Source organism: Hyaena hyaena, unplaced genomic scaffold, assembly GCF_003009895.1.
Source record: "Hyaena hyaena isolate Hyena2069 unplaced genomic scaffold, ASM300989v1 scaffold_289, whole genome shotgun sequence".
NCBI classification, from domain to species: domain Eukaryota; kingdom Metazoa; phylum Chordata; class Mammalia; order Carnivora; family Hyaenidae; genus Hyaena; species Hyaena hyaena.
The window spans coordinates 2169041-2182573 of NW_024080920.1; positions in this window are offsets into that span (position 1 = coordinate 2169041).

The following is a 13533-nucleotide window of genomic DNA, read 5'->3' on the forward strand; positions in this document are numbered from 1 at the left end:
AACTTAAATTATCATTGTGTATACAGAAAATACAAAATAAGAAATGCATCATTTGACTTAGTGGATTTTGATAAAATTAATAGATACAAACTAAGTATAAAAAATCAATTGTATTTCTATATACCAGCAATAAGCAGATATCTTTTAAAAAGACATAATTACACACACACGCACACACACGCACAGTGAGAAAAAGCCAGTCTGATAGAAGAGATTCACAAAATCCAGCTAGGTGACAAATATACCACAAAGCTACCTAGTTAACAGTTATAAAAATGTAAATCAAAAATATAATGAGAAACCACAATACCCACCAAATAAGTAAAATTTAAAAGTCTAAAAATACAATGTTTGGGTGAGGATGTGAAACTTTTTGGAAAACAGAAACAGTTTGGTTTTATCTAGTAAAGTTGAAGATACTCATTTTCTCCTATCTGGTTCCTACAAACTGTATAAGAAACAGTTGAACAACTTAGAATTCTGTCATATCATACAAATGAAATTAATAAAAAATCAAATATCAATGGCCAAGAAACAAATATACAACAAATGTTCGACCTCACTAGTAATTAAATATAAATTGAGATATTACTTGCACCTCTAAAATTATTAAAGATTAAAAATAAAAAATATCAAGTTTTATCTTGTTGCCTTTGTTTATCTCTGTAAAATGAATGTTGCCACAGACTGCATATGAGAGCGTTAATGGATACAACCTTCCTAGAATGTAATTTGGAAATTAATAGAAAAGCATCCCTATTTTTTGGTTTAGTAATTTGACCTTTTAATCTAGGAAATAATAATAAGCAAGTACAGAGATCGACCTATAGGGATGATTACTGAAGTGCATTTTTGAATAGCAAAAATAAATAAGACTTTAAAAATGTATAATAACAGGGAGAGATTTAAAATTTATTTTGCCTATCCACCCTATGAGCCATGTTTTACAATTTGACATTATATTATGGAGAAATTCTCACTATGGATTGTTACACAACACAAACTGGTTAGAGTAAAAAGCATGTATAACAGGACCCCAATGCTATTTAAATATATACCTGCATAGAAATGGTAAAATTGTATAAAGCATATATAGCTATATGGTTAGATAACAGGCAATTAGACAATATATTCGCTTCTTTATTATTTCCTGTATTTTCCAGATTTTCCACAATGCTATGTGATGATTTTGTTATCATGGAAAATTATTAAAAAACATATAGGACAATCAATATTATAAATCAGAATAGTACCTCTACTACTGCACCTCTGCTTTCTCAAAGTTTAGTGCTTTCAAATGTTTTCTTTGAGCCCTGGTTATATTCCTGATTGCTTTGCATTAAGAATTGCTTTGCAGTTCTCTCCCAAACATATCTTTATGTAAATTCCACCTCATTTATAAATTCCTGTGTCTTGAAGAGGTCATCATTTTGGTGAAATGTTTGGTAATTAAAGATGCCACAACTTCCTAAAATATAAGGAGCTCCTTGTGTTACAGAAGTAGTTTTAGAAAGAGCCCCACATAAGATAGGCATTTTGTGCATTTATTCAGTTTGTTCAGCAGTTTGGAAAGTAAGCAGAGCAACAGGTGATGTGGAAATTAAAATCAAAGCAAATCTATTAGTCAAAATTTGAGGTAAAGGAAATAGCAGCATAATATAAAACCTAACTTTGAGGTGTTACAGCAAATACCTCCCTTATTTCTGCTAACAAAATAAATAAAGGTCAGTTATTTATGCATTCAAAAATGAAATTCTGAAGAGACAGCCACTCATAGATCCTTGTCATTGGGGCAAAGTTGGATTTTTATTATATATTTTTATATATCCCAGCAAATACATCATCCTAAATGAATTCATTTAATTACTATTTGCAGTGGGCTGAATGGTGGTCCCAAAGATATCAAGTCCTAATTCTGGAACCTGTAAACCTTATTTGGAAAAAAGTCTTTTTTGAAGACGTGACTAAATTAAGGATCTTGAAATGGGGATGTCATCCTGTATCATCTGGGTGGGCCCTCGATGCAGGGGCAGGTATTCGTACAAGAGGGAGGCAGTTGACAGGGGGAGGGGAGGGGATTTGGAGCATACCCAGAAGAGGAGGCAATGTGACCAGAGACAGATTGAAGGGATGCAAACACAAACTGAGGAATGAACACTGCAGCCACCAGAAGCTGCAATAGACAAGAGGGACAGATTTCTCACCTAGGGCTTCTGGAGAGAGTGTGGCGGGGATGACACCTCGATTTCAGATCTCGGACCTACAAAACTCTGAGAGAATACATTTTTGTTGTTTTAAGCTACATAGTTTGTAGTAATTTGTTACTGCTCCCCAGGAAACTGTTACATGGTTCATACTGTAAATAGAGGGCTATCAATGATCATGAGTGGTCCTTCTGTGTTTCCTCCATCACCCCCCCCCCCATTTCTGTCCGATTGGTAACATTTATACTTTATGTTTTAGTTTCATATATTCCTCTACTCAGAGGTGTGGACTCTGCTCAAGGATTAAAATGTCCAGGGATTGGGTGCCGGGCTGTGCTCAGGTGATGGGCTGTTGAATGCAGAAAACTCTTCTGTGAGGAGACAATGGTCCAGAATTCCTTCACTTGCTTCTCGTCTACCTCCCTGACACCTCTTCCATTCATCACTCTCTTTCTCTTCTCCCAGCCCAGCCTCTCCCTTGCTCAGCCAAAAAAAAAAAAAAAAAAAATCTCTGGAAAAGTTTAAATTCTCTTTACACTGAGAGCCAACATTCTCATCAACTGTTTTCCTCCTCTCATGGGGAGATAAAAGCTATATCCCTGTATCTGAAACAGTTACTCTTTTGCATTTATACTTCAGCTCATTACTTTTGTTCACTCACTGTTCTTTGTTTTATGTTCTTTTTGGTTTCCCTGGAGCTTCTTCCGGGGTATTGAATGTGGGGAGAAGCTTGGAGACCGAAAGATTTGGCACCATCCATTGGAAAATGTAAAAAGCAGAGAAAAAAATTAAAGAGTCCTAAATCACCTGTACAAGCACCATAAACAAACTGCCCCAAATGGCAAACAGCTATCATTTAGACGCAGAGCTAATTGCCTTCAATAGATAGTAGCTGCCTTTGTGCTATGTTTAAAAAAAAAAAATCCACTGTATCTGGTTATATGGGGAAAGGTATTCTGGTTTATTTGACAGATTTATTTATCTGTCAAGGTTATGTGTCTGTTTTGTCCATTTGAAAGGCAGCTATGCTCACCACTATACCACCAACGCTGCTCTGTTTTGTCCATTTGAAAGTATTTACTAAGCTAAACCTTAATTGCATCCTCCCTCTTTGACATCTTAATCCATTTAGAGATTTTCACAACAGATATGCTGGCCATATTGTTCATTCTATTCTTGCCTCAAGGTTGAATAGTAATCTGCCTTTGTTACCCATATGCCTACTCAGTTTTATCTTTTTTAGCCATTAGGGATGAGAAGGTTTCTGAGCTCTCCCACCTCTGTTCATTTTTGCTCATCACATAGCAAATCTTTTTCTAAGAATTCTAAGGCATGTCTCTCTTTTAACTGTCCTTGTCAAATTGTAGCCAGTATTAACCAACCTATAATTACTAATACTCTGTCTTCCAATCTTCTTTTTTTCTGGAGCTGCAAATTCATTGCAATATCTTCATTCTAAGTGATGGCACGTGAAACTTTTACCATCTAGAGTATGTTTTCTGATCAAAATGGAATAAAACTATCAGTCAATAACAGAAAGAAGACAGGAATATCTACAAACACAAATGGAAATTACACAATGCACTTGAAACAATCCATGAGTCAGAGGAATTAAGAAATACATAGAAATAAATGAAAATAATATATAACCTATCAAAATTTGTGGGATGCAGCTGAAGCGGTGCTGAGAGGGAAATTTATAGCACTAAACATTTGCATTTGAAAAGAGGAAAAGCCTCAAATCAACAATCTCAATTTCTACTGAAAAAACTAGGAAAAAAACCCTAAAGCAAGTAGTAGGGAAAGAAGAATAAAAATAAGAGTAGAAATCAAGAATTAAAACTAAAAACTGATTCTTTAAAAAAATTTGATAAATTTTATACACTTCTAGCAAGAGTGAAATAGATAGAAGACACAAATCACCAATATCAGGAGTGAATCAAAGGATAATAGTACAGCTCTTATCGCCATTAAAGGGATAATGAGGGCAAACTACAAATTTACATTCATAAATTCAACAACTTAAACGATCAATTCCTTAAAATCTACAAACTAATCAAAGTCAGTCAAGATGAAATCAATAACTAGAATAATCCTATAACCGTTAATGAAATGGAATTTGTAATTTAAAAACTTTAAAAAAAAATTCTTCATGCCATAGGATTCATTGGAGAATCTTCCCAAATGTTTAAGGAGGAGTTAACAATAGAGCTGTGTTTCCACCATCTTGGAGCCTGTGGAGGCCTGCTGGGAACAGGACTCCTAAAATGACAAATATGTCTGGAAGGCTGTGGTTCGAGACCATTTTGCTGGCTGTACTCGGGGTCTCCAGAACCAGAGGGAGCACACAGCTCTTCTTAAAATTGAAGGTGTTTATACTTGACATGAAACTGAATTCTATCTGGGCAAGGGGTGTGCTTCCATGTACAAAGCAAAGAGCAACACAGTGACTCCTGGTGGTAGACCAAACAAAAGCAGAGTAATGTGGGGAAAAGTAACTCATGCGCATGGAAACCGTGGCTTGGTTCCAGCGAATTCCAAAGCACCCTCCCTGCTAAAGCCATTGGTCACAGATGCAGTACCCCTCAAGGATTTAAATTTACTGAAAAGTAAATGAATAAAGGTGTAGATTTGTTCTCTTGTAAAAAAAAAAAATAAGAAGAAGAGGTAACAATAGAAAATAGAAGGGAAAGAAACATTACCCACTCCTGAGGCCTGTAATACCCTCATTTGATTCAGTGCAAATATCTGCATTGATATTTAATCAGTGTGAGTGAATCCAGGACCTTACAGAGATTTAGGGTCCTGGCTCTGAAAACAGATTGCCTGGGTCCAAATTTCAGCTCTGCTGTCTTCGCTGTTTCCTTGGTGTGTTATGTAACTGGCCTGAGCTTCATTGATCTTATCTGGTCAATAATGATTAATAGTAGTAACTCCTTATACAAACTTTGTAAAGATTCAGTGGATTAAACATGTAAACTCTTACAGCCTCTCTCTTATCAAATGGTCAAGTAATATTATCCTTTTGTTTGTTTTTAAATTATTCTTTTCAGTGTTCTCAGTTGATATTCATTATGGTAGTGATCCATTCCAGTCTCTTGCTAATTGATACCAACTTCTACATTTTAGCATTTTTTTATGGTGTCTCAGAGTTCTCACATCTGGTTTGGCAACTTGTACTTTTTAAAAGCTTTATGGTCTCATTGTGCAAACACTCTAAAAAATATATGATTCATGTAAATATACCCTATCTCTTGCAGTCAACATGTATAAATGAATATCAGGAATGAAATTTATAAGACTAACGGATGCTAGTGATTTTGCTGCCTGGAATGATAACATGAAAGCTACGCCTAGCAGCACGTTGGGGAAATATATCAAAGGGTTTTATATTTCTAGATTATGAATGGTAACTTTTATTTGAAAAGTTATAAGAGCCTCCTATCTTATTTTTGAATTTTTAATGTAATTCTACTTCATCAGATATTAATATGCTCTTCCTTACTTCCCCATTCTTTGCATTCACATTGCATATCTTTGCTCTACTTAGTTTTTACCTGTATAAACTATTTTATTTTGATTGAGTCTTTTAGTCCTGTCTTTAACCTCAGTTAGATCCTTGGGGCTAGCTAGCATTCCTTCTGGTTTTCTGTGATTAGTACCTTTTTGATTCTGATCATGTAAACACTCTAAAAAATATATATATGATTCATGTACATGCTATGCTTACATGAATTCCAAGCCTCCGGCACCTCTCCTTCCCATCTCCCTTCAGAGAAGACCTCACCTCCATCACCCAAAGATGACTGAACTAACCAAGAAACCCTTCATGATCTTGTACCAAAACTTCAAAAGAATTGCCTCCACAGTAATTTTTCCTACTTCTTCCTGCTCTGATGGAGGAAGTGCCTTTCTCCCCACTTAAGCTTATTTTCTTTAACTCTACCCTTGACTCCTTTCTGTGAACCTACACATTTAATCAGCTACCAAGTCTTCTGGATTCTACTTCCCAGTTTTGTCCAATTATATTGACTGCCACACTTCTCCCAGCTGGTATCACATGGCAGTAGACATGTGGTCACCTGTCTGGTCTGCCATTCTATTCTTGCTCCTTTCCAATCCCCCACGAAGCAGCTGAGGTGATTTTTCATAAGTGTAATTCTGATTGTATCACTCTCTTGCTCAATATTTTTTAATGGCTTCCCAGCACCCTCAGGATAAAGTGTAACCAGTTTATAATATCTTACAAATTTTACCTTGCCAATCATCTATTGCATCTGTGCTCCAAGTATAATGATCTGATGATGGGTGAAAATTGTTTATCTGGGCCTCCAAATAATCAAAGTTGGATAAGTGGTAAGTAAATGAATAGATGGATGGATCATGTCAGTGGGACTGTGGAATTGTGTTTATGCATACCTAGTTTATAAAATGACTTACCTATAGAGATGGTCTTGTTTACACTTTATAATTAAGTCGTTAACTCAAAAATATTAATTGAATCAGAAAAAAATATATACTTCCTGCAACATGTTAAATAGTCTTTGCTTACCGCATTTAGTGGACCAAATCTAATCAACTTCAGGACTTTCATTGATAAGCCAAATATTAAAGCGATTTATTTCATAAGTACTTTTGAAGTTATTTGCAAATATTCCACAAACAGCTTTCCTTTCTTTCCTTTTAGCTAGTTAAAAGCCATAAACAACTGCTTTGGATTTGTCATAATTAATATATCTTAGAAATATGTGTGTATCTCATTTATAATGCAGTTTACATAAATCTCTGAGTCAGACATGCCACTTTTAATGAGACACCATTCATTTTTCTGTCTGTTAAGAAATTTTCATCTGGGGAGATGTTATGTCATAAGGGCATTTTCATCCAGAAAGCTTGCAATATTAGACGGATAAAACTTATTTACTTCTTTCTTAAGCTCTTTATCTCATGCTATTCTCAGATACTGATTCCCTGGGCACATATTGTCATGGCTCCACACTAGAAAATTATTAAGTTAAATTTTTGAGAGACATTAACCCTTTGGTCTTCTCTCTTTAATTAGTCAATAGCATGATATCATTACATTGTTCTTGACCCAAAACTCCTAAAATAAAAATCAAAACAATTTATTTTGAATTGGCTGTATGTAGATATTATGATGATTATTATTATAAAATACTTCCTAGGGAATAGACCTGCTTCATGACCTGCATAAGTGAGGATTCCTCCAGATGTGGGAAGCCTGCTTTTTGCCATTCTGAGAGGTTACCAATATTTACTGCTAATCACTCTAGAGATACTTAATAGATGCCTATCTATACATTTGGTGCATTTAGCTTGTGCCAAACACCCCAGTGTATTCCTGAGCATTAACTTATCGTGAATATACATGAGGCAAAGATCAATTAAAAATCATTAAATGCATGGAAGGAAAAGCACAAATATATTAAGAATAAATATTAATTTAATAACATGGAAAGTCAGTTAAAAAGGCAGTATGTCTTTCCCAATTTCAAGTTTAGTTTCATAAACTTGAAAGCCTAAGTAACACAAGTAATATAAACTATCACATTGGCTCAAGAAGTAGAAAATCTCAGAGGATTTACCATTTGGAAGAAAAATAAAAACATTCTATAAAGTCTAATCTCCGGGCTCCAAAATACCTAAAACATGTAGTTTTACTCATAATTTCCTTTAAACTTTTCAAAAAACCCAAATAATCTCCTGTTCTGTGAGCTTTTCCAGAAATATTCTGAGAATGCCCAGAGAGTCCAACACAAAGAACTCTGAAAAAGAAAAAAGAAGTCTGATATTGTGGGATATCTTAATAGATTGAATAAAAAATTTTATAATCTCTTAGCAAATATTTGTTGAGTGATATATTAGATGCAGGATTTTGCCAAACAGAGAAGAGAGTATAAAAAAGTGTAATGAACACTCAGACCTCCCCGATGGAAAGACTGACATAAAATATAAAATAATGATGTTATAGTTCAAAATCATAAATAAGTAAACACCAACATGATTCCTATAGAGCATACATAAAATAGGAACTCAGAAACAGAGGAGATTGATATAGATCGAAAGGTTATTTGGGGCTGCACCATTTGACATTTCTCTGTAAGAGTAAAAAAGATCCATATTTCCTACCCTAATAACCCACGATTGGGGAAAGGAATAGCACTTTATGCCCATAAGGCATAGCTGTGAATAAATATCTGAAGCTTTGTAGCATAATACAGGTAATGCAAAAAAAAAAAAAAATAGAGCACAGCATTTTAAGAGCATGCTCTGGTAACCACTGACAATATTGTAAGTTAAGCAATAAGTATGTCTTTGCTAACTCCACCCCTGTATTTTGTTACTTTGTCAATACTGGCTATTTAGTGACCAGAAGAAACCTCACAGACATCCAATTCTCCACTGGTTGTTGACATACTCGTTTAAAGTTAGTCACTATGTAAATGCCCTCTGGGGTTTAGTTCTACTTAGGAAAGATTTTGTCCCTTACCAAAGTAGCATTAATGTCAGAAACTAGATAGGAGACATTTTTGGAAACATTTAGAGGAGCTCTAAGGCTAGACATTTCTATCCTAATGTACATGGCACATGGATTCTGACTCTTGTTTATTAGCCGTGTGAACTTGGGCATTGCTAACATCTTTATGTCTTTCCTCATGTGGAAAATGTGGTAAATAATAGTAAATGCAATATAGTTTGTATTTCAGTCTTGTGAAGAATCAACGCTTAGAACGAATCCTGGCCTCCTCTAAACCCTTACGAAGGATTGAACAGTAGTACTCCTGTTATGCCCAGATCGCGAGATCCCCAAAGACCACCGAGGAGCCTATTCCGATGCAAGCGCTCGAGGGTCTTTATTCAAGCTTGAGCAGGGACTCCAACGCACCCCTAGGCAGCGGTTACGGTATGGAGCCCCCAACTCGTGATCGCAGGGCTTTCTATTGCAGTTACAGTGTTATTTGGGGCGTTCCAGCTTGGCAGCCTCCTGATAGGTACAGGCTGTCTTGTCGGTACCGGATTGGTTTGGCCCATCTGGCCTGACCGCAAACTGCCAACCGAACGTCTTGGGGCGTAGGTACCTCTTTTTTTTTAATTTATTTTTATTTTTTTATTTTTATTTAAAAAAAAATTTTTTTTTTAATGTTTTATTTATTTCTAGGAGAGAGAGAGACAGCGTGAGCAGGGGAGGGTCAGAGAGAGAGGGAGTCACAGACTGAAACAGGCTCCAGGCTCTGAGCTGGCAGTCAGCACAGAGCCCGACGCGGGGCCCGAACCCACGAACCGCGAGATCATGACCTAAGAGAAAGTCGGACGCTTAACCGACTAAGCCACCCCGGCGCCCCAGTAGGTACCTCTTTTAAACTGATTGGCTGTTGCTGTTGCTAGGGAAGTACTAAGGGCAGGCTGCCTACTTACTTCCTGCGGGTTTTCCCGGGACTGGTCCGGGCCTAGTTCACTCTCAAGATGAACGCTTTTTCTGAAATGGAGTCAGATTTAGGTCTCACACGCCTACTGGTAGCAGCAGTAATGCTAGTAAAACATTGCTGTGCACACATAGCACAGATAGTAGTGATCGCCACTCCTTGTGCGTCCTGTGTATCCTTGACAGACATCCCAGAAGGGGGTCTTGGTAGGATGTGGTCAAACTTTGATGAAGGTTTAGTGCTTTCTACCCGTACAACAAACTCCTAATTGCTCCACCATCATTGGTCCCCTCCTTAAAATGCTCGTTGAGAAGCGCGCGCCTCTGCAGTTGCCTCAGGGGGCACCTGAGGATTTCATGAACGCACGCTGACGGCGTGGCCCTCCGCCCAGAAACCGCTTCCGTGAATCACATGTTGCAGGATGTGCCCGATGGCCTCCTCCGGCCTCCTCAGACCAGCTGCCCTGGGCACCGGAGAAGCACCGCCCTTCTTTTAGAGAGCCGTGTTTCTTTCCGCTTTGCGGTCTAGCCTGAGACAAGAGAGCCGCCAAGCCTGCCTCTTCTGATTCGCTGTTACCACGTGGCAGGGAAGATGGAGCGCAAAGGTAGCATAAAATGCCTGAGTTGAGGGCAGCCAGCTGTTTATTGCTACATTATCTGCTTCCGAAAAAGACACCACAGAGCTGCTGCTCCCCCATTTCCCGCAGATAAAACTTGATGAGATATTAACATTTACATTACAGCACTCTATATTTTTATTCTGTTCTAGAGGCTTTGAAATGCATTGGGCTGTTTCAAACTGCCTTCTGGGAAAGCTTAATAACACCTCCAGCTTTTCTGTGGGTCTTTCTCAACCAGGGAGCCTGCTGTCACTCCATACGCCCAGCATAGGGCATTTCAGTGATTGCTGAAGCCCCAGGCTCTTGTTTGTCTAAATATCCCCAGCAGTCTGACTTTCCAGGTACCTCAGCCTGACAACTTAAACCAAGTAGAAGGTAAAATCTTATCTCCGCTCTCCTGATGAATTCCCTAGGTGTTTAAGCCTTTGCCTGACTGTTGTTTCCTTCCTGTCCATGTATTTGCAGTATGAGCACAAGATGGTCTTTTAATTAGCAGGTTGGAGGGAATGGAGCTGTCTTGTCATTGGGCCAGTTGGGGCCTGTTTTCTGTTAACAATAAGTGGAGAATAGTGTTTTTCTTCCAAAAAACCCCAGTGCCCTTCCCTACCACCACCATGACCACACCATACCCTGTATGCCCACCCCCCTTTAACTCTTAAGACCTAGCTCAAATATTGTTTCTATCTGTAGCTTTTCCTAACTCGTTTTCCCCTCCACCACTCTCTGAACTCTCACAGAATGAACTGCCCCTCTCTGCCTTCTCATACAATTACATGTGTGGGGCACCTGGCTGGCTCAGTTGGTTGAGTGCCCTGCTTTGGCTCAGGTCATGATCTCACAGTTTGTGGCTGCGAGCCCTGTGTGGGGCTCTGTGCTGACAGCTCAGAGCCTGGAGCCTGTTTTGGATTCTGTGTCTCCCTCCCTCTCTCTGCCCATCCCCCACTTGCTCTCTCTGTCTCTCTCAAAAATAAACATTAAAAATTTAAAAAAAAATTGCATGTGTAATTCTGTTAAAGATTTATTAGTTTGTATCTGCTTCTCTGCTACCTGCTAGTCAGTTATTTGTACCATTTGGTACCACAGGGCAGACACATAAGAGGTGACCATTTGAATTGCTTGCTGTATCCTTCTGGTCTACACTGCATGAGTAAAAGACTCTCCTGAGTAAGTCACCAAAGCAGTGATTCAGTTACATTAATATAATAACAGCTATCATTTATTGTTACTTGTGTCAGGCACTATCATAGGTGCTATCACAACCCTATGTAAACTATGTATAATTATGTCTATCTTAAAAATAAGGAAGCTGAAACTCAGAAAAGCAAAATAACATCTGTGAGATCGTGAAGTTTTGTTAGTGTATTAGAGTTCTCTAGGGAAACAGAACAAATAGGGTCTCCCTCCCTATTTACCTATTGAGATAGAGAAAGAAAAAGATTGATATACGAAATTCCATCATCTATTTATTTATCTATCAAGACACAGAGAGAAAAAGACAGACTGATTTAAGGTATGGGCTCATGTGGTTGTGGGGGCTGGCAAGTCTGAAATCTGTAGGCAAGCTGACAGGCTGGAAATTCAGGATAAAAAGTGATGTTGAAATCTTGAATCTGAATTCCACAAGGTAGAAGGCTAGAAACTCAAGGCAGTGTGTCTATGTTGCAGTCTTTTTTCTTTTAATGTTTACTTATTTCTGAGAGAGAGAGACAGAGTGAAAGCAGGGGAGGGATAGAGAGGGAAGACGACACGGAATCTGAAGCAGGTTCCAGGTTCTGATCTGTCAGCGTAGAGCTTGACACGGGGTTTGAACTCATGGACTACAAGGTCATGACCTGAGCCTAAGTCGGATGCTTAACCAACAGAGCCACCCAGGCACCCTATCTACGTTTCAATCTTGAGGAGAATTTCTTCTTTCATAAATCTCCATCTTTGCTCTTGAGGTCCACAACTTATCAAATGAGGCCCCACACTACACCATGGAGGGTAATTTGCTTTTCTCAAAGTCTACTGACTTAAATTTTATTCAAAGTTTTATTTATAGCAATATCTAGACTGGTATTTGACCAAACAAGTAGATGTCTGAAGAATTATCTATCCACAGTGTCATGACCTTCCAGATATTTGTCTAGTTGTCCATGGGCTCTGTTCAGCTCCTTCTCTCTGCTAAGACATGTGCCATGAGAGCTTGGCTTTTACATTGTGAAACCCCCCACTCTTTTACCTACTGGGTCTACTTTCTCCCTTCTTTGGTTTTCCTCTTAGTTATCTTATTTACTTGACTCCTCTAAAGCTTACCATACCTCACTCTTAACACATTTTTTGGTCATCCCCAATTCTGCACTGTGGGCCATAAAGCAAAGTAGATGACAGTACGTAGATGGCATGCTCAGAGTCAGGAGAACTGAAATGCAAGCTATTGTAAATTCTCTGGTGTCATTTTCAGTAGTGTTGTGCTCATCTTCCTAGGGAGTGTAATGTTAAGATGAAGATGCTGATTATGTTATGTAGCATTGCAGAAGTAAACTATTTTGTGGCAGTGAATAAATCTTATGTCCTTTAGGGACTTGTAGAACAGATGTTTAAAAATCAAGTAAGGGTGTGTATTTGAAAGCCCTTTGCAAAGAGTAAAATTGCTTTTAAAATATTGGTTATTTAAACTCTTAATTTGGCTCTTCTGTGAGTTCTCTCTCCTGCTAGATAGATTATCTAAACTAATGGGGAATTATTTGTGGACAGAAACTAATTCTTATGTAAGAGGCCTGTAATTTAATGATTATGTGTTCAGATTTCAAGGGCCAAACTTCCTTGAACTTGAAGCCCAGACTACATCTGTTATTTACCAAATGTATGACCAATGTATGAACCATATTTATCTTCTCTTTTCTTGGGTGTCCTCATTTTTAAAATAGTCATAAAATAATATCTATCTCATAGGGCTGTTGCAAAGAATAAATGAGTTACTCTAAAGACAACTCTTAGGAGAGTAACTGGTGTGCTCCAAGTAGCATTAATATTCTAGTTGTCCCATTCACAAGGACTTGCACTATCAATATAAGCACCTCAGTCTAAGTTTTATATTGATTCTGTTAACATGATTTAAACTATTTTGACCTTTGTACTAAAGCATCCAAACCTTGACCCTGCCACAATCAGCCTTTAGTACCAAGACGACTTGGAAAATATGACTCTTTAAAGACTACTCAGCAATTAGAGATGGAAATGAAAGTAATTAATACTCAAAGTTATTGAGAAGGTTGGATTAAGA